This window comes from Glycine soja, chromosome 15 (genome assembly GCF_004193775.1).
Source record: "Glycine soja cultivar W05 chromosome 15, ASM419377v2, whole genome shotgun sequence".
Lineage (NCBI taxonomy): Eukaryota > Viridiplantae > Streptophyta > Magnoliopsida > Fabales > Fabaceae > Glycine > Glycine soja.
In genome coordinates this window covers 14,732,580-14,751,502 of record NC_041016.1, presented here as the reverse complement: position 1 = coordinate 14,751,502, position 18,923 = coordinate 14,732,580, and the positions used below count along the sequence as shown (strand labels likewise).

The following is an 18,923-nucleotide window of genomic DNA, read 5'->3' as shown; positions in this document are numbered from 1 at the left end:
ACCCCTATCTAATAAAAATAATTAAATATTTTTATGTTTTAAAAATATTAAATATATTAGTATTTTCTTTGTAAAATAAAAAGAATTAAAAAGAGAGTATAATATTAGTATTAAGAGTTTTGTTATTGTATATTTGTAAACTCATTGTGTGAAAATATTAAATATATCCTATTAAATACTTTAAATTATATAATAATAAGTAAACATCAAATAAATTTTCTATTTTTAATATAATAAATATTTTATTTTCTAAAAATATCCATACTTTTATCTTATTACTCACATTTAATTATATTTCACTGTGCTACGATATTTTTCTCAAAATAATATTAGAAAACTAGATAATTAGCTAATCAAGACGAAAAATAATTTATTATCTAGGATAGTTTTTGTCATAGCAAAATGGGGCCGGAAAGAGGACGTACATATGTAACTGAAATATATATACCTTACTGAAACAAGATTTTTTAAATTTTAAAATTGATTTTTTTTTCTTAACCACATGTGTTTTTCATGGGAGAAAATTATGTTTGAGTCAAGTAAAACTATTATGAGTGGTAAAAAATTTTCCTTTAATTATTTAATACAGTTACATATTCAAAATTCGAACTAGAGACATTTGACGGAACACTTATAAATAATGTAATGAATATTTCAAAAATATTAACTGAATCAGTCTAGTTGCCATCATCATTTATAATAGTAATATAATATAATTATATGAAAAATAAAATTATAAAATAATTTAAATAATAATATTAATAATAAAATAAGTCTTTCATAAATATTAATTTTAAAAAGTTTACTATATTATAATTTTAACATAATCAGTGTTTCATTTTTTTAGTTTTACTTTATTTTTTTAGTTTTACTTATAATTTTTTTAGTCATCAATATTCAAAGCATACGGCTTGAGTTTAAATATAAGCCTAAAATAAGGAAACACTACTACCGGGTGAGTAGATCAATTGTTGTAGGGTTAACCAAAGGTACTCATTTTCACTTTGATTTTTACTTTGTATCATCTCTTGTATATGGTCATTGACTTGAGCTTTAGAGTCCATGTAAGTGATTATATATACTTGTACTTGAGATGGGAACTCCCTCAAAGGCTTCATATGAGATTCTAGTTAAGTCTTCCACAATGGTGATATCATCACAGTATTTAATAAGACAAAACTTATGCTTATTGAGAATCATCTAATAATTTTTTTCATGCATTCGTCCATTAAAAAAAATAAAACAAAAAAACCCAACATTTTTGCACTAGTTGGGTGTTGAATCCAGGACTAATATAGAATGCTATAGTATGCACAAGCTACTAAATGCGTTTGGATAGAGAATTAACTGATGAAAGTAATTTATCAGAGAATTTGAATTTCTGTAATTTAGAATTCATTATTTGAATGTTTTTTATGAAGAATTTAAAATTTTGGAATTTTAAAACAGAATTTTAAATAACTAAAAATCTGAAATTTCAATTTCCTTCTAAAAAGTGAGAAATTGAAATTCTCTTCTTACATTCTTCTTCATGAAACACTGTCCGAGCTCCTAAAATATCGATCGAGTGTGAGCATAGAAGAACACGTATAACTAGCACACCAACCATATCTTCTCTTTTTTTTATTCATTTTTTTTCATCCTCATAATTCTAATTTTTTTTATCCAAACACAAAATTTTGAAAATAAAAGAATTTCAATTGAAGTATTTGAAATTCTTAGAATTTAAAATTTCTCAGAATTTTAAATTTCTTCATCCAAACACACTCTAAAGATTTTTTAATATGTAATTTTTTTTTCATATGTTATATCCTTTGTCTATTTACCTTTACAATTTATAGAATTTTGATTTATTTTATGCATGAATATATTCTGGAAAATTTTATTCTATGCATATATATATAAAATCAAATACATAATATTATGTTTCAATTATAAAATTATATATGAGAATCTTATTCATGATTATATTATATCTTGATCTTAAAATACATAATATGATTTAATCTCATATAATTAAGTTTTATGTTTGAGTGATCTTTATAATTTTGATTAATCATGAATTAGCCACAACATCTATATTTTGATTAAAATTATATATTAAGTTGTTTAAAGATCATATAAAGAATTAGACATAATATTGTGATTAATTATACTTATATAATAAATTTTATTTCACAAGAATTTTTATTATATTTGTATAATTAATTGAGAAAAAATGACATATTATTTTTTATGGTTTTCCCACAGATATCATGAGGTACGTATAATTTGTTGATTTTATCATTAAGTTAAGTATTTGTGATAGAAATTAAATTATTTTCATGTTGTACCGTAAAACATGAATTTGAGTATGTAATTTGATTATTCTATCATAAGGTTTAATTGTTTCTTATTGAATTAAAAATTTAGCCCACAAGAAATTTTTATGTCACAATATTCAATTTTCTGGTATGTTTACATTGGTAAAAGATACAATTAAGATTAGTATGTCTCGAATTTTGACATAAGCCTTTGAATTTTGCAGCTTCTCAAACTGTTAGTTTTTCTGATACTCAATGTGATGTTCTCGAACTCAAAGGAGATAACTATAAGATATGGAAAGAGAGAATTCTTCTGTAATTTGAGTGGATAGACATAGACTATGCTATAAGGAAAGACGAACCACCTGCAATCACTAATGAAAGTAGCCCAGCTGACGTTGTGCCATATGAGCGGTGAGAGTAATCCAACCGGCTCAGCGTGATATTCATTAAGACCAAAATCTTGGCTGAGATACGTGGTTCTATTGACCAGCATGAAAAGGTCAAAGACTTGCTTAAGGCCATTGATGACAAGTTCATCACTTTAGATAAGACTTTAGCGAACACCTTGATCATGAAGTTCTCCTCTTTTCAGCTCACTAGTGTGAAAGGTGTGCGTGAGTACATAATGAAAATGCGAGATATTTCAGCTCAACTTAAGAAAATGGAGTTTGATATGTCTTAGTACTTCCTGGTGCACTTCATTTTGAGCACCCTTCCGCATAAATATGGGCCGTTTAAGATTTCCTACAACACACATAAGGACAAATGGTCTATCAATGAATTAATGACCATGTCTGTTCAGGAAGAAGAAAGACTTGTAATGGAGATGGGTGAGAGTGCATTGCTGACAACTGCTTGTGGGAAGAACAAAATAACTAAGTCTCAAGCTAATCAGAAGGAGAATGGTAAAATACCACCTCAAGCTGATATTAAGAAGGTGGCAAAGTGTTTCGTTTGCAAGAAGAAGGGACACATGAAGAAGAATTGCCCCGAATTCCATAAATGGTTTGAGAAGAAAGGTAAATCAATCTCATTAGTATGTTATGAATCTAATATGGTTAGTGTTAATATTAACATCTGGTGGATTAATTCTGGATCTATTATCCATATTGCAAATTCTTTACAGGGTATGCAAAACCTAAGGAAATCAGTGGGAAGTGAGCAAAACATTTTATCAGGCAATAAGCTAGGCTCACCTGTGGAGGCCATTGGAACTTGCATTTTAACTTTAAGTAGTGACTTTATTTTAAAATTAGAAAGGACATTGTATGTACCAAGTTTTTCTCGAAACTTGATTTCTGTTTCTAGACTTGTACCTTTTGGATATTCCCTTAATTTTAAAGACACATCATTTGAGTTATTTTATAATTCTGAATGTGTTGGGAATGGTATCTTGTCTGATGGTCTTTATCTTCTTGGTTTACAAAATTATGCCACTTATAGTTCAATGCATGTTCAAACTGGTATTAAAAGGTATAATATTAATGAGAATTCCTCTATGTTATGGCACCGGAGATTAGGGCATATCTCCATTGAGAGGATTAAAAGGTTAGTGAAAGATGGGATACTCAATACTCTAGATTTTGTTGACTTTAAGACTTATGTGGACTGCATTAAGGGTAAGCAGACCAACATGTCTAAGAAATGTGCTAACAGGAGTTTAAGCATATTAGAAATAATTCATATTAATATTTGTTGTCCAGATATGGACGCATGTGGTCAGAAATATTTTATCACCTTTATAGATGATTATTCACGATATATGAATATTTATTTTCTTTATAACAAAAATGAAGCATTGCCTTCAAAGTCTTTAAGGCTGAAGTTGAGAACCAATGAGACAAACAAATAAAAATAGTGAGACCAGATAGAGGTGGAGAATACTATGGTAGATATACTGAGAATGGACAAGTACCTGGTCCTTTTGCAAATTTTCTTCAAGAGCATGGGATTGTTGCCCAATACACTATGCCTGGTTCTACAAATAATAATGGTGTAGTAGAAAAAAGGAATCGAACATTATTGGACATGGTACAGAGTATGCTTAGCAACTCCAATCTTCCTAAATCCTTGTAGGATGAAGCACTAAAGACGACAATGTATATATTAAATCGTGTTCCAACCAAGGTTGTCCCAAAGACACCTTTTGAGTTGTTTAAAGGTTGGAAACCGAGTTTGAAACATATGCGCGTTTGGGATTATCCGTCTGAGGTGAGAATATATAACCCTCAAGAGAAGAAACTTGACCCGAGGACTATTAGTGGGTATTTCATTGGATATGCCGAAAGGTCTAAAGGTTATAGGTTTTATTGTCCATATCATATTACTAGGATTGTGGAATCAAGAAATGCCAAGTTTCTTGAAAATGACTTAATCAATGGGAGTGATCAATTGAGGGACTTAGGTTCTGAAATTGATTATATAGAGTCTCAACTCTCAACCTTCCATATCAAGTAAAACATTGGTTGTTATTCATACCCCTCAAGTTCAAAGGGATGATGAACAACGCATGATTGGCATTCCACAACCTATTGCTGATAATCCAGTAAATCAAGTTGATCATCAAATTCCTGAAAATGATGAACAATCAGTTGAACAACATGATCCCCAAGAAAATGTTGATGCAGTATTAAGGAGGTCTACTAGATTAAGAAAATCATCTATTCCTAGTGATTATATTGTATATTTGCAAGAATCTGACTATAATATTGAAGCTGAAAATAATCCCGAAACTTTTGATCAAGCCATGAATTGTAAAGAGTCAAATTTATGGTATGATGCCATGAAGGATGAAATGAATTTCATGCAGAGTAACAGAGTTTGGGACCTTGTAGAGTTGCCTAATGAGGCAAAGGCCATTGGCTGTAAATGGGTTTTTAAGACCAAAAGGGATTCGTTAGGCAACATTGAGAGATACAAGGCAAGACTTGTTGCTAAGGGATTTACTCAAAAAGAAGAAATCGACTACATAAAGACTTTTTCTCCTGTATCTAAGAAAGATTCTCTTCGTATTATCTTGGCATTAGTTGCTCATTTTGACCTTGAGTTGCAACAAATGGATGTGAAAACAACTTTTCTTAATGGTGATTCAGAGGAGGAGGTTTATATGAAAAAACCTGAAGGCTTCTCCTCTAGTAGTGGTGAGCATTTGGTTTGCAAGCTTAATAAATCTATGTATAGTTTAAAACAAGTCTCCCGTTAGTGGTACCTTAAGTTTTATGGGATGATTTTTTCATTTGGTTTTGATGAAAACCCCATGGATCACTACATATACCACAAGGTCAGTGGGAGTAAAATATGTTTTCTTGTTTTATGTAGATGATATTTTACTTGCAGCCAATGATCGGGGTTTGCTACATGAGGTGAAACAATTTCTCTCCATCTTATGTCATCAGCATTAAGATTCATAGAGATAGACCTCGAGGTATTTTGGGTCTATCATAAGAAATCTATATTAACAAAATTCTAGAGAGATTTCAGATGAAAGATTGTTCACCAAGTGTTGCTCCCATTGTGAAAGATGATAGGTTTAATTTGAACCAATGCCCAAAGAATGACTTTGAGAGGGAGCAAATGACAAACATTCCTTATGCTTCAGTTGTTGGAAGCCTCATGTATGCTCAAGTGTGCACAAGGCCTGACATTGCTTTTGCAGTTGGAATGTTAGGAAGATATCAAAGTAATCCAGGTATTGACCATTGGAGAACTGCTAAGAAAGTGATGAGGTACTTTAAGGGGATCAAAGATTACATGCTTATGTATAGACAAACAAACAATCTAGATGTGATTGGTTATTTAGACTCAGACTTTGCTGGTTGTGTTGACTCTCGCAAATCAACATCTAGGTACATTTTCATGATGGCTGGTGGAGCTATTTCATGGAGGAGTGTTAAGCAGACTCTAACTGCTACTTCTACCATGGAAGCTAAGTTTCTCTTTTGTTTTGAGGCTACATCACATGGTGTATAGCTTAAGAGTTTCATTTCTGGGCTGAAGATAGTTGATACTATTTCAAGACCTTTGAGAATTTTCTGCGATAACTCAGTTGTTGTCTTTATGGCTAAGAATAACAAAAGTGGAAGTAGAAGTAAACACATCGACATTAAGTACGTAGCCATTAGAGAAAGAGTAAAAGATAAGAAAGTGGTCATTAAGCATATAAGCACTGAGTTGATGATCGATGATCCTTTAACTAATGGTATGCCACCATTTAAACTTAAGGATCATGTAGAAAGAATGAGACTTGGTTCCACTTTATGATTGTATACATACATGTTAAAATTGAAACTTTTATATTAAGATATTTTCTCATATTTAGATGCACATTGATTTATTTGAGAAAAAATATGTTTTGGACCAAGAATAAACATTGGGTTTATTCATTAAGTTTTATTACCACCTTAAGTATACTGCTTGGGAAATTGAGTATATTGTAATACATGGATGATATTACTCATTATAAGAAAAACTATCACTATGATTCATATATTCGTTTCTTGAGAAAATTGAACATTGACTTAATCATTGAGTCAAAACGTTTGGGCCAAGTGAGAGAATGTAATAATTTTGGTTTGAACATTTTGGAAAATGAAAAGCTCCATCAGTTTTGGAATTGAGTAGTCAAATTGAATGGCTACTAATGGGTGATAATGACCACTAAAGAGTGGTAATGGCCACAAAATGCATTCTTTGTGGTAGAATCCCTATATATAACACATGTATTTGGTCCCTGAGCTCACCTCTTCTAATTCATCTAATACACCATCTAGAGAGAAAGTGAGAGCTTAGAAAAACTAAAACAAGACAACTCTTTCATGACAATGGCTGGAGGTATAATTTGATTTTTGTTTTTTCTCATTTTATTAATGACTTGTGTTTTATTTTGTAATTTGTAACATCACATGTTAAAAATTATAGTCTAACAAATCAATGTTAGAGCATAATCCAAAATTGGAATAGGTTTTTATATAAGAACCGGATCTTTAAAAATTGGGGAACCTAATGTTTGTACTTTTGTGAAAAGGTGATAAAATGTAATGATGTGTAATTATTTGTGAAACCAATTTAATAAAATTTGCAGAATTTCCAGATTGGAGAGACAAGGTTCTTAACTTATAAAAAGTAGATATGGGTGATATGTAAATATGATTTAAGAACCTCAAAATGAGTTTATTGGATTGCATATACTCTTAAATCTAGTGAATAATCCCCCTCTCTCTAAATAAAAAATTTAGAATAACTATATTGAATGAGAATAACTTTAGGAGTCAATTTTCAATGAGAGAATTTTTGGGAGTTTTTCTTTGATGAGACTGTTTTTAAAGATTTTTCATAACATGTTATCTCTTTCAATTTATCCTTTTCACCTTTATTTCTAAATTAAATTTCAATATTTTTAAAAATAAATTATCAATTATTAAAAAATAACTTTGGTATCATAATATAAATTGTTTACTGTAATTCTAAAATATAATTTATATATTTAAAATTATTTATTTATTATGAATTTTATTTATAATATATTTTATATATTAAAAATATTTATTTATTATAAGTTTATTTATATAAAAGAAACATTAATCATTTGTATTATACATGCTAAAATACTAGTTACTTTAAATGTCATATCTCCTCTTTATATAAATTAGAATAACAATATCGAGTGAAACCATTTTTTAAGAATTATTTTTTAACGAGAGTATTTTTAAAGATTTTGTTAAACCTCTTGTTTTTGAATATATCCATTCATTTTTATTTATAAATTAAATTTTAATATTTTTAAAAAATTATCAATAGTTAAAAATAACTTTATATCAAAATATAAATTATTTATCTTAAATATGAAATATAACTTTTTGTTTAAAAATATTTATTTATTACAAATTTTAATTATAATATAATTTATATATTTAAAAATGTTGATTTATTATAAATTTTAATCATATAATATAAATATTTATGTTGTATATTGCATAAGTTTTTTTTTATATGTAGTATAAGATCTAATTGATTGAGACATTGTACCATAAATGAAAATTAAACTCATGTTTTTAATCTAAATATGAAAATACAATAAATCACATTAGAAAGGGGTTGAATAATGTGTTAGATAAACTTATATTATTTTTTTCAATAGAAATGATTTTGCAATAAAACAAGTTCTTAATATTATCATCTAGTAATAAAGGACTTGCAGCTTGTTGTCCAGTAATTGATAAAACAATGACTTGAAAATCAATTAAATATAAAAAGCGTTGTGTCTATAATAAACTCTAAAGAATACTTAAACAAGCTCAATGAGAGTAGTAGAAAAACTTGGTTTATACTGGTTCATTTAATCTAAATTATGTCTAGTTCTCTTTTACAAAATAGTAAAGGGAGAAACTTATTAAGAATTGATTACAATAAGAATTTTGACTTGCCACTGTTAGCTTTACAAGTATTCTCTAAGTTACTACTGACATAATTCTTAAACTCTCTCTAAATTTAAGAAACATCTAAGTATTATTTTGTCACTAAGCCTCCTGGCTTTCACAAACAAACAATTTGAAGAATCACAAATTCTATTACTAACAGAATGTGCTTAGAATGAAATATAAATCAATACAAAAACTTTTTAAGCAAATAATAAGCTATTTTAGCACTTTGTTTCACTCTATAGTATTTCTCTTGATTTCCTTCTTGCTTTTTCTCAATGTGTGAGTGTTGTTCATCACTCACAACCGAAGCTTTGATGCATCTTTTATAGGATAAGGATGATCTAATCATTATGGGACTATTGTTAATCTTGATCCTCTAATTCTAGTTGGAGAGAGATGAGACTAGAATGCTCATTGGCATGTGCAACGTGTTCTCCTCAGTGATAATGATTTTGAATCTATTCTTTCCAAATTTATTCTTTATTCTAAATTCAAATGTTAGCCATTTATAAAAGGAAAGATAATATTGTTCCACAAAATATTCTATTTGTAATGAATTCTTCTTTTCGAAAAAGAATAAGTGTATCACACTTAATAACATAACAGATTCGTCTTTGAGTGTTTGAGGTCCATTGGATGTTGGATATGATTTAGGATGGAAACATGTTCCTGTGAATGAGAGTGGACGATCATGAAGCTCGCTAAGAATAGAAAGACCTTGCGACGTTTGCTTCAACTAATAGGTCTTGTTCACTTATATTTAAACTATTATTAATCATAAATTTATATATTTGTTTTCATCAAAACTAAGGGATGAGTGGATCATCCCGTTCAAACAAATATTAATAAACTTGGTTGATTAATGACTTTGTCTCATAAGCTTGTGGTTAGGAGTTTGATCTCAGGTCCGTGCATATGAAAACAAATATATCTTGCAAGAAGTTAACCTTTTAAATAAATCTTAGTATTTCAAGATATTAATCCTTGACTCCCATTTGTCTAGAGATATCCTAGACTCGTCTTGTTAAGTCATAAGACAAATCATAACTCTTAATAATTTTGATTTGATGTAAATAAATACTAAGTGTAAAAAATTGCATCTTATATGTCAATAGACAGAAATATTGCATCTGTGTCTAATGAATCAAAGGTAACAAACATATGCTAGTTATGTGAAGCATTTAAGATTGAATTAATGCTCTAATCTTAGATTCTATGTATGAACGTATACTTAGTTATTTGCGATTGGATGTGTGGTCAAAAAGGGCAATAAGCCTTGATAAAATGGAAGTTATAGTAAATAGTTTGCTGCTAGCAAGCAAAAGAATGACAACTATAAATATTAGACATATAGTAACATAACGCTTATAAAATACCATTAATTTATAAAATAAAAGATAAAATATTTGACATTTTTTAATTAAGGTGACAAATTTTAGAATTGAGAAACATAAAAAAGTTAAAAAAAAAGATTAAATATTTTTTAAATCCCTCATCAATTAGTATGATATCATCAATTATTTTAAACAGATAAAAAAATTAAAAAATAATTTATTAAAATGTCTAATTGTTCTATAAGACTTTTTTAATATGACATGTCATTAGACTGCCAACGTCTCTGTTAAATATTAAATTTTATAGGGAAAAAATCAAAAGAATTTCTTTTAAAGAACTAAAATCAAAATAACCTTATTTTCTAATTTTCAAGGAACAAGATCATATCTACTTTCTATCTATACATTTTTTAGGCTGTTGAAAACCCATTTCTACCCTTTTTTGGTTGACTGACTCGTGTTAAATTTTTGGGTTTTTTTGGTCTTTTCAACTTCTTCTTTTCAGCTCCTTCTTCTTCTACTAATAATTGTTTAAAATTCAAAATTCTTTATCAAAATATTGTCTTTCGAGAGCCCTCTAATCTCTTCTTTCGAACGTGCAAAGATCTTTTACTTGACCGAATGTTGTTGCGGTTGAAATTGGTGTGAGAAATACTTGTTTTTTTCCTTCTATTTTTTTTCTTCTGGCGTTCGTGGTTATGTTGTTTTGAAAACAAATACCTGTTTCAGTTTCATCTATTTTTGGCTGACAAATTTGGGGATTGAGGTGTTTTTGTTTCACTTGGTGTTTGCATTGAATTCAAGGAACGTGAAAATTTTGTAGCGGGAAATCCTGTCGTTTAAGGTATATAGGCTTTGAATTTCATGAAAATAACTTTGCATATGTGAAGATATGTTTGTAGTTAATGGAATAATACTTGTGCTTATTGTTGTTTTATTTGTTTCTTTATGTATCTAGAATATTCTCAAGTAACTCATCTATGCTTAATATTTAGTTCTAATTTCATTAGTCTTAAGCTTGAAGGACCCGAGAAGCTTTTTCACAATAGTTTCTTTCATATTTCACACCGGTACGTTTCAAACATGAAATTTATTTTTGCCTAAAATTAGTCTTGTTTTTGCTTATTTTAATTGTTGAAATTTGTTATGCTTATGAGGTGTTTGACAAAATGTTTATAATAGAATCAAGGTCTTTTTTGGTTTAATTTTTTAGTTTCAATTTTTGTATATTGTTCATTTTTTTTATAAGGCTTGACTAGGTTGTATTTCTGTGTTTCGTTTGAACAGGATCTTATTAAGCTTGAAGGACCCGAGAAGCTTCTTCACAATAGTTTCTTTCAGACTTCACACTGGTTTGTTTCAAACATGAAATTTATTTTTACCTAAAATTAGTCTTATTTTTGCTTAGTTTAATTGTTGAAATTTTTTTTGCTTATGAGGTGTTTGACAAAATGTTTCTAATAGAATCAAGGTCTTTTTTGGTTTAAATTTTTAGTTTCAATTTTTGTATATTATTCATTTTTTGGTATAAGGCTTGACTATGTTGCATTTCTGTGTTTCGTTTGAACATGATCTTATCAAGCTTGAAGGACCCGAAAAGCTTCTTCACAATAGTTTCTTTCAGACTTCACACCGGTTAGTTTCAAACATGAAATTTATTTTTACCTAAAACAGTCAATGGTTTGTATAGATGTTTTTTTCTTTGCTTGCTTATGATTTTGGGTGTTTATACACCAGTTTGGTTATATATATTTTTTTGTTTAACAACAAAAATCCTTTTTCCTATAAAAGTTTTTCTTTTCTATGATGAAACGCACTAGCTTGCTGATTTGTTGTGTTTCATTTTTTGGGCCATTTTTTGTTCTTATTTTGGTTGATGTTTCCTGAAACATTTAAATATTTCTTTTTATTTAGGTTTAACAAAATGTCACACGGTATTATAATGCTCAGTTTAGTGGCAAATGATATACTTAATACTAACTTTTGAACTTTTTTTTTATTTCATTCTTTCGATTTATATTCTTATTATTTTTCATTGTTTATAAGACTAGGAACCTGCATTTTAGAATTAAGATTGAACATATGTGAAAATAAACTGAACCAAGTGAACTAATAGCTTTTATTGTCCAGGATAATGGATAAAGAGAATAATTCCAGGAACAATGATGCAGCTAAAGCACGATTGAAAAGGAAGATTATATTACGTGACAAACATGTTTGTAAACCTTCAATTGGAGAAAAAGGTAAAAAGTTATGTTCTGAGACACATTCTAGAAGAAGGACACAATTAGGTGATATAACACCAAACATAATCAGCCATTAGTCTAAGATTAATAATCATATTAATCAAGTGTGTACTCAACCAAGTCACACTTATAATTATTTTCAAAGTCATCAATGCACAACTGCGATGCACTTGGTAGGGGTCAATTTAATATCAAGGTTTGATGCTTCTAATGTGAATAACTCCACTACTGATTACACTGAGAAAACCTACAATCCAGTGGAAGATTTATCAAATTTGAATTGTTCAACATCAACACTGTGATATTCTAAAGGAACAACAAATACCAATTTTTTAGATGAAAACACTGATCTTGATGCAAATAATAATGCAGAATATATCAGATCTTCTCCTCAATTGGAACAGATACAAGGTACAAACAATTTTTTTTCTTCATAATGCAGACTTAATTTCTGAAATTAATTTCAATTTTGAGGAAAATGACTTATTTACCAATCCCACAACAGTTTTGTTGATGACCTACTAGAAGGTTTTGTATATTTTATATTGGTTATCAATTTAACTTGAGTCTCAAGATCTAATATCAATTTTATTCATTGTAGGATATTTTGATATTGGGGATCCAATAATCCAATGTAAACATTGCCAAGCTTATATGTGGTGTTAAGAAAGAACACAAAAACATAAACACACTACAATCCCTAAATTTTATTTTTGTTGTGGTGATGACAATGTTCAACTCCCTATTTTGAAAGATCTACCTCCTCTGCTCCAACATCTTCTATTTGATAACAATGCTAATGACAACAAAAATTATCAACAACATATTAGGATATAATATGATGTTTGCATTTACATCACCGAGGGCTAAGCTTGATAGATCTATTAACAATGGTGCAGGCCCACCAACCATAAGGATACAAGGTCAATCATGTCACCGAATAGGAAATTTGTTATCTCTTCCTGGCCATGCGCCTAAGTTTGCACAACTTTACATTTATGATACAAAAAATGAGATACATAATTGGATTCAATCAATCAGGTATATATAAACCTTATGATAACAATAATTAAAATTTTAATGTAGTTTATTCTATTATCTTAGTGTCAGATACTATACTAGCAATGCCTTAATGGTACTTTAATTAATGTAGGAGCCAAAAGAACATAGATGCTAAAATTGTGTCTAAGTTATCAGCCATGCTGGATGAATATAATGTACATGCAAAGTCCTTTAGAATGGAAAAAGGAAGGCTAAAAACTGAACCTGTTCATGATCTGAAAACTGGTGCTAATTTCTAACAGAAATAAAGATGGTAGAATATATAACACATCATCTGTATCTGAAGTTGCTGCCCTAATTGTTAGGGATGTTGATACAGATTCAAAGAGAGATATTATTATGAAGACATAGAGTGCAAACTTCAACGAATTGATGAATTGCATACTAGCTATTTATGTTTTCAATACCCTCTTTTGTTTCCTTATGGTGAAGATGGTTATAGACACGATGTTTTTCACCGATCAACACATACTTCTCAAAAAAGGATTCAACTTACAATCAAGGAGTGGTTGTGTTTTAGAATCCAAACTCGAGCAAATGAGCCACAAACTCTGCTTCAGTCTAGGAGACTTTTTTAGCAGTTCCTGGTAGATGGTTATACAATACTAGAGGCAGAGAGACTTAATTTCATTAGAAGGAATCAAGCAAAACTAAGAGTTGACAAATATTGTAACTTGACTGAATCACAACAAGGTGTCCAAACTAAAGGTTCAAGTAGAGGAAAAAGAGTGATTTTACTTCCATTCATAGGAGGTCGACGCTACATGGATCAACTTTATTTTGATGGAATGATTATATGTAGCCATGTTGGGTTTCTAGTTTTGTTTGTTACTTTTACATGTAATCCCTACTAGCCAGAAATTGAAAGGTTGTTGAAGTCTATGGATTTGAAAGCACCTGACCAGCCTGATATAGTGTCAAGAGTATTCAGAATCAAATTTGAAGAACTTTTGGCAGACTTGACAAAGAAACATACTTTGGGAAAAGTGGTTGCATGTATGTCACATTTTCTTTTTCAATACAAATTAAGACTTATTCATTGACCTTTTAATAATAGAATTATAAGTTACTGAAATATGTTTAATTTTGTTTTGTTTACATATATGTACATAATTGAATTCCAAAAGCGAGGGTTACCACATGCTCACTTGCTTATCTTCCTACATCCATAAAGCAAATACCTAACTGTTGAAGATATAGACTGAATCATTTCATCTGAAATTCCAAGTGAACAAGATGAACCTAAGTTATACAATTTAGTGAAAGCTCACATGATTTTTGGCCCTGTGGTTCATCCAACAAATCATCACCATGCATGAAAGGTGGAAAGTGTTCTAGGTATTATCTTAAGAAGTTCTAGAATTCAATCATTGTTGATCAAGATGGTTATTCGGCCTACAGGCGAAGAGACAATGGTCATGCTGTTTTGAAAAAAGATGTAATAGTTGACAATCATACCGTTGTCCCCCTTACAATCCCATGCTATTATTAAAGTTCCAAGCACATATTAACATGGAATGGTGTAACTAGAGTACCTCAATTAAGTACTTATTCAAGTACATCAACAAGGGTTATGATATGATTACAACAACCATCGTTCCAACTGAGCACCAAGTATCATGTTTTGGTGGGGTAATTGATGAAATTAAGCAATGTCTGGATTGTAGATATATGTCACCAACAGAAGCTTGTTGGATAATTTTTTGTTTTCCTATTCATAGCAGGAAACCAACTGTTGAAAGGTTATTCTTTCACTTACCTGGAGAACAAGTAGTCTATTTTAAATATAACATAGTGATTGGTGATGTTCTTTTAAACCCAAGTGTTACCGAACCGATGTTCACCTCCTGGATGGATGCAAATAGAAAATATCTAGAGGCAAAGAATCTAACCTATACTCAGTTTGTGTCCAAGTTTGTCTATGTGAAAACTAGAAGAACTTGGAAACCACGCAAGTCAGGTTATACAATTGGAAGGTTGATGAGGGTTCCTCCAAGCACAAGCGAGTTATATTTTCTTAGATTAATCTTAACTATTGCAAAAGGACCATGTAGTTATGAAGCAATTTAAGACTATGGGAAACATTGAATATTCAACTTTCAAGGAAGCATGTTTTGCTATGGGTTTCATTGGAGATGATAAGGAATACATTGAGGCAATTAGAGAAGCTTACCATTGGGGTTCAAGTCACTTTTTGAGGAAACTGCTTGTGACCATGCTGCTATCAAATGGCATTAATAAACCCGAAGATGCCTGGATAAAAGTATGATAGGATTTCAGATGAGATTTTATTTCAGCAAAGAAGAATGTCAAATATTCAAGGTAAATACTAAATCAAGTATTGACAAATACGAGTCATGTTTTACTATTTGTATTTGATTACTTATTATAATGTGTTATATGTATAGATTTGTAGTTTAATGATCAAGAGTTACAAAATTTAACTTTGATTGAGATTGAGAAATTACTGGAAAAAATAAATAGAAAAAGCCTAAAGGACTTTCCATCGATACCTTATCCACAACATTATGTCACAACATATTTGGGAAATAGGCTGATTTATGCAGAACTGGATTATGATGTTACTGAATTGAAATCTCAATTCAATAATTACTTTAAATCTCTTACAGGTAAAAAAAAACTTTTAAATGTACAAATGAAGGATGTATTGATTAAAATTTTCATTTCAAGTACTGTTTTTTCATCTCTAATATGATGTATTTTATTTAACTACTTCTACCGATGAGCAAAGAAATATATTTGATAGAATTATGACAGCTGTGGATAGACAGGAAGGTAGGATGTTTTTTTTATACAACTATGGTGGTACAAGAAAAACCTTCATGTGGAAAACATTAACTTCGACATTAAGAAGTCAACTACATATTTTTTTAGCAGTGGCTTTAAGTGGAATAACATTATTGTTGTTACCTGGAGGGCGAACTACACACTCTAAATTCAAGATTCATGTTCCTACTTTTGATGACTCAATTTGCAATATTCACCAAGGTAGTGAATTAGCTGAACTTTTGAAAGTGACAAAGTTGATTATATGGGATGAAACACCTATGGCCCATAAATTTTGCTTTGAAGCACTGGATAAAAGCCTGAGAGACATCATGAGACTTGGTAATGAATCATCTACAATATTTGGATGAAAGGTCATTGTTTTCGGTGGAGATTTTTGTCAAATCTTACTGGTCGCTCCAAGAGGAAGCCAATCTGATATTGTCCATTCAACGATTAATGCATCATATATATGGGATCATTGTGAGGTGTTGATTTTGACAAAAAAAACATACATTTGCAGTCTGGTATGGACAACTTATCTGCAAGTAAACTCATCAGCTTTTCCCAATGGATACTTGATATTGGAGATGGAAAAATTTCTGAACCAAATGATGGTTATGCTATAATAGAGATCCCACAAGAGCTTCTCATCTCAGATTTTAATGACCCTATACATGGCAATGTCAATAGCACCTACCCAAATCTAATGGACCAATACAATAATGAGGAGTATTTACAATGTAAAGCTATTTTGGCTTCTACAATTGATATTGTTGATGAGATAAATGCTTTTGTTCTATCATTAGTGCCAGGTACTAACTTATTTATTATGGTTTATGCATAATTCAATTAGAAATAAGTGTTGCATACATAAAACATTATGTATTAATCTGTCCATTTTTCTAATAAATGTAGGAGGTGAAAAATAATATTTAAGTTTAGATATGGTAGACAAATTAGGTGCAACAAACAGCCAAGCATGGGAAGCACTTACTCCTGAATTTCTAAACTCTCTTAGGACATTTGGACTTCCTAATCATAAAATTACACTTAAAGTAAGAAGTCTGATTATGCTTTTAAGAAATATAGATCAATCTGAAGGTTTGTGTAATGGCACAAGACTGATTGTGACAAAATTAGCAAACCATGTCATCCAAGCAAAAATCATTGATGGAAACAAAAATGGAAATCTAATATATATTCCTAGAATGTGTATGTCTCCATAACAGTCACCATGGCCTTTTAAACTGATTAGGAGGCAGTTTCCTATCATGCTATCATATGCCATGACAATAAACAAATCTCAGGGTCAGTCATTGGAATGTGTTGGACTTTACTTGCTTATACTAGTTTTTAGCCATGGTCAACTATATGTAGCAATCTCAAGAGTTAAGAGTAAACAAGGATTAAAGATCTTGATACATGATAAGGAAGGAAGACCATTGAATACTACGACAAATGTAGTCTTCAAAAAAGTGTTCCATAATCTTTAATTGGTAAAATTCTGATTATATCACACATGAAAAGAACTTTAGTTATGACTTCCAACTTTTAGTAGTTCAAACTAATATTGAGGTGTATATTCTACTTTGACTTAAGTCTTATTTCAATTCTCAAGTTCTACTTTGAGGAATATGATGGATGATTTTGGAGATGTTTTCTCCTATTCATTAGTTTCACACTCTTCTAGAAATGTAAGTTGTTCTAAACACCTACTCCAACTTTCAATTCTATTTCATTTAATTAAATTTAATTTTAGTTTTCATCTTGAACTACCACTAAAAGAATTACTGATAAGATTTTATGAATTTGATCAATGCAATGATTTACTCAATTAGGTAATTGAATTTGCAGGTTAGGAAATCAAAACACGAGACAACCAATGATTAATTTTTTAGGTTACATTTTCATAATAGAACAACTGTTGAGGTTCAATCTTTTATTTTGTTATATATCTTTTCACTCATTGTTCTTAATTATTATTTTAAAAAATAAACGACTTCAACCTCAAGAGGGTGGAGAATGTGATCAGTTTCCCAAACCTTAGTCACCTGATGCAGCCAACTAAGAAGAGATCTTATTTGAAGCAACCTTGAGCAAGTACAAAGCAATAAGAAGTCAATTCATATGGTAAAATTTTTTGTCTTTCACTTATTTTATTTTCACTTTTAATTTGGAATACAATTATTTCAATTCTTTGCATACCCGAAAAATTATATTTCATTTTTGCCAAAACTTACCCTTCCATGTTGCGAATTTCTTAATGCAAGCTAAATCTGATTCAATCATTCTTGAATTCTTAGGTGGAGTTATTACTGAATGCAAATGTCTGATCCATCAACTTCACAAGAACACAATGAAGATTGGAAAAGGTTGAAAGCGTTACTGTAAATATAACAAACTACAGAAGGGAGACAAAATTCTCTTTACCTTTGATGCTGCAATGGGAAAGGTAATTGGAGTGACAAAAGTTAACTAAGAGTTATTGAGTTTGGGTTTAATGTTCTGTTTTACAACTATAATTTCACTTATTATAACATTTTGTGTTTATTATCGTTGTATCTCTTTTAGTTTTTCATTGCTAAAATGGTTTTTCTAAAATGCCACATGTCTAACTTACAATGACATACATATAATGATTATAAGTTATATAAGTTATGGTATAATGTCTTTGATTTGGATCAATTATCAACGACCCTCTTATTCTTATCTTTTACTACCTTAGTATATAATGTTTTAGGTTTGGATGATTTATCGACAACTCTC

At 29.9% G+C, this 18,923-nt stretch overlaps 1 pseudogene; it reads left to right on the top strand.

The window, feature by feature from the left end:
• The first annotated feature begins 3,096 nt into the window (after positions 1-3,096).
• On the top strand, positions 3,097-18,534 carry LOC114385857 (annotated as a pseudogene).
• Positions 18,535-18,923: the final 389 nt, after the last annotated feature.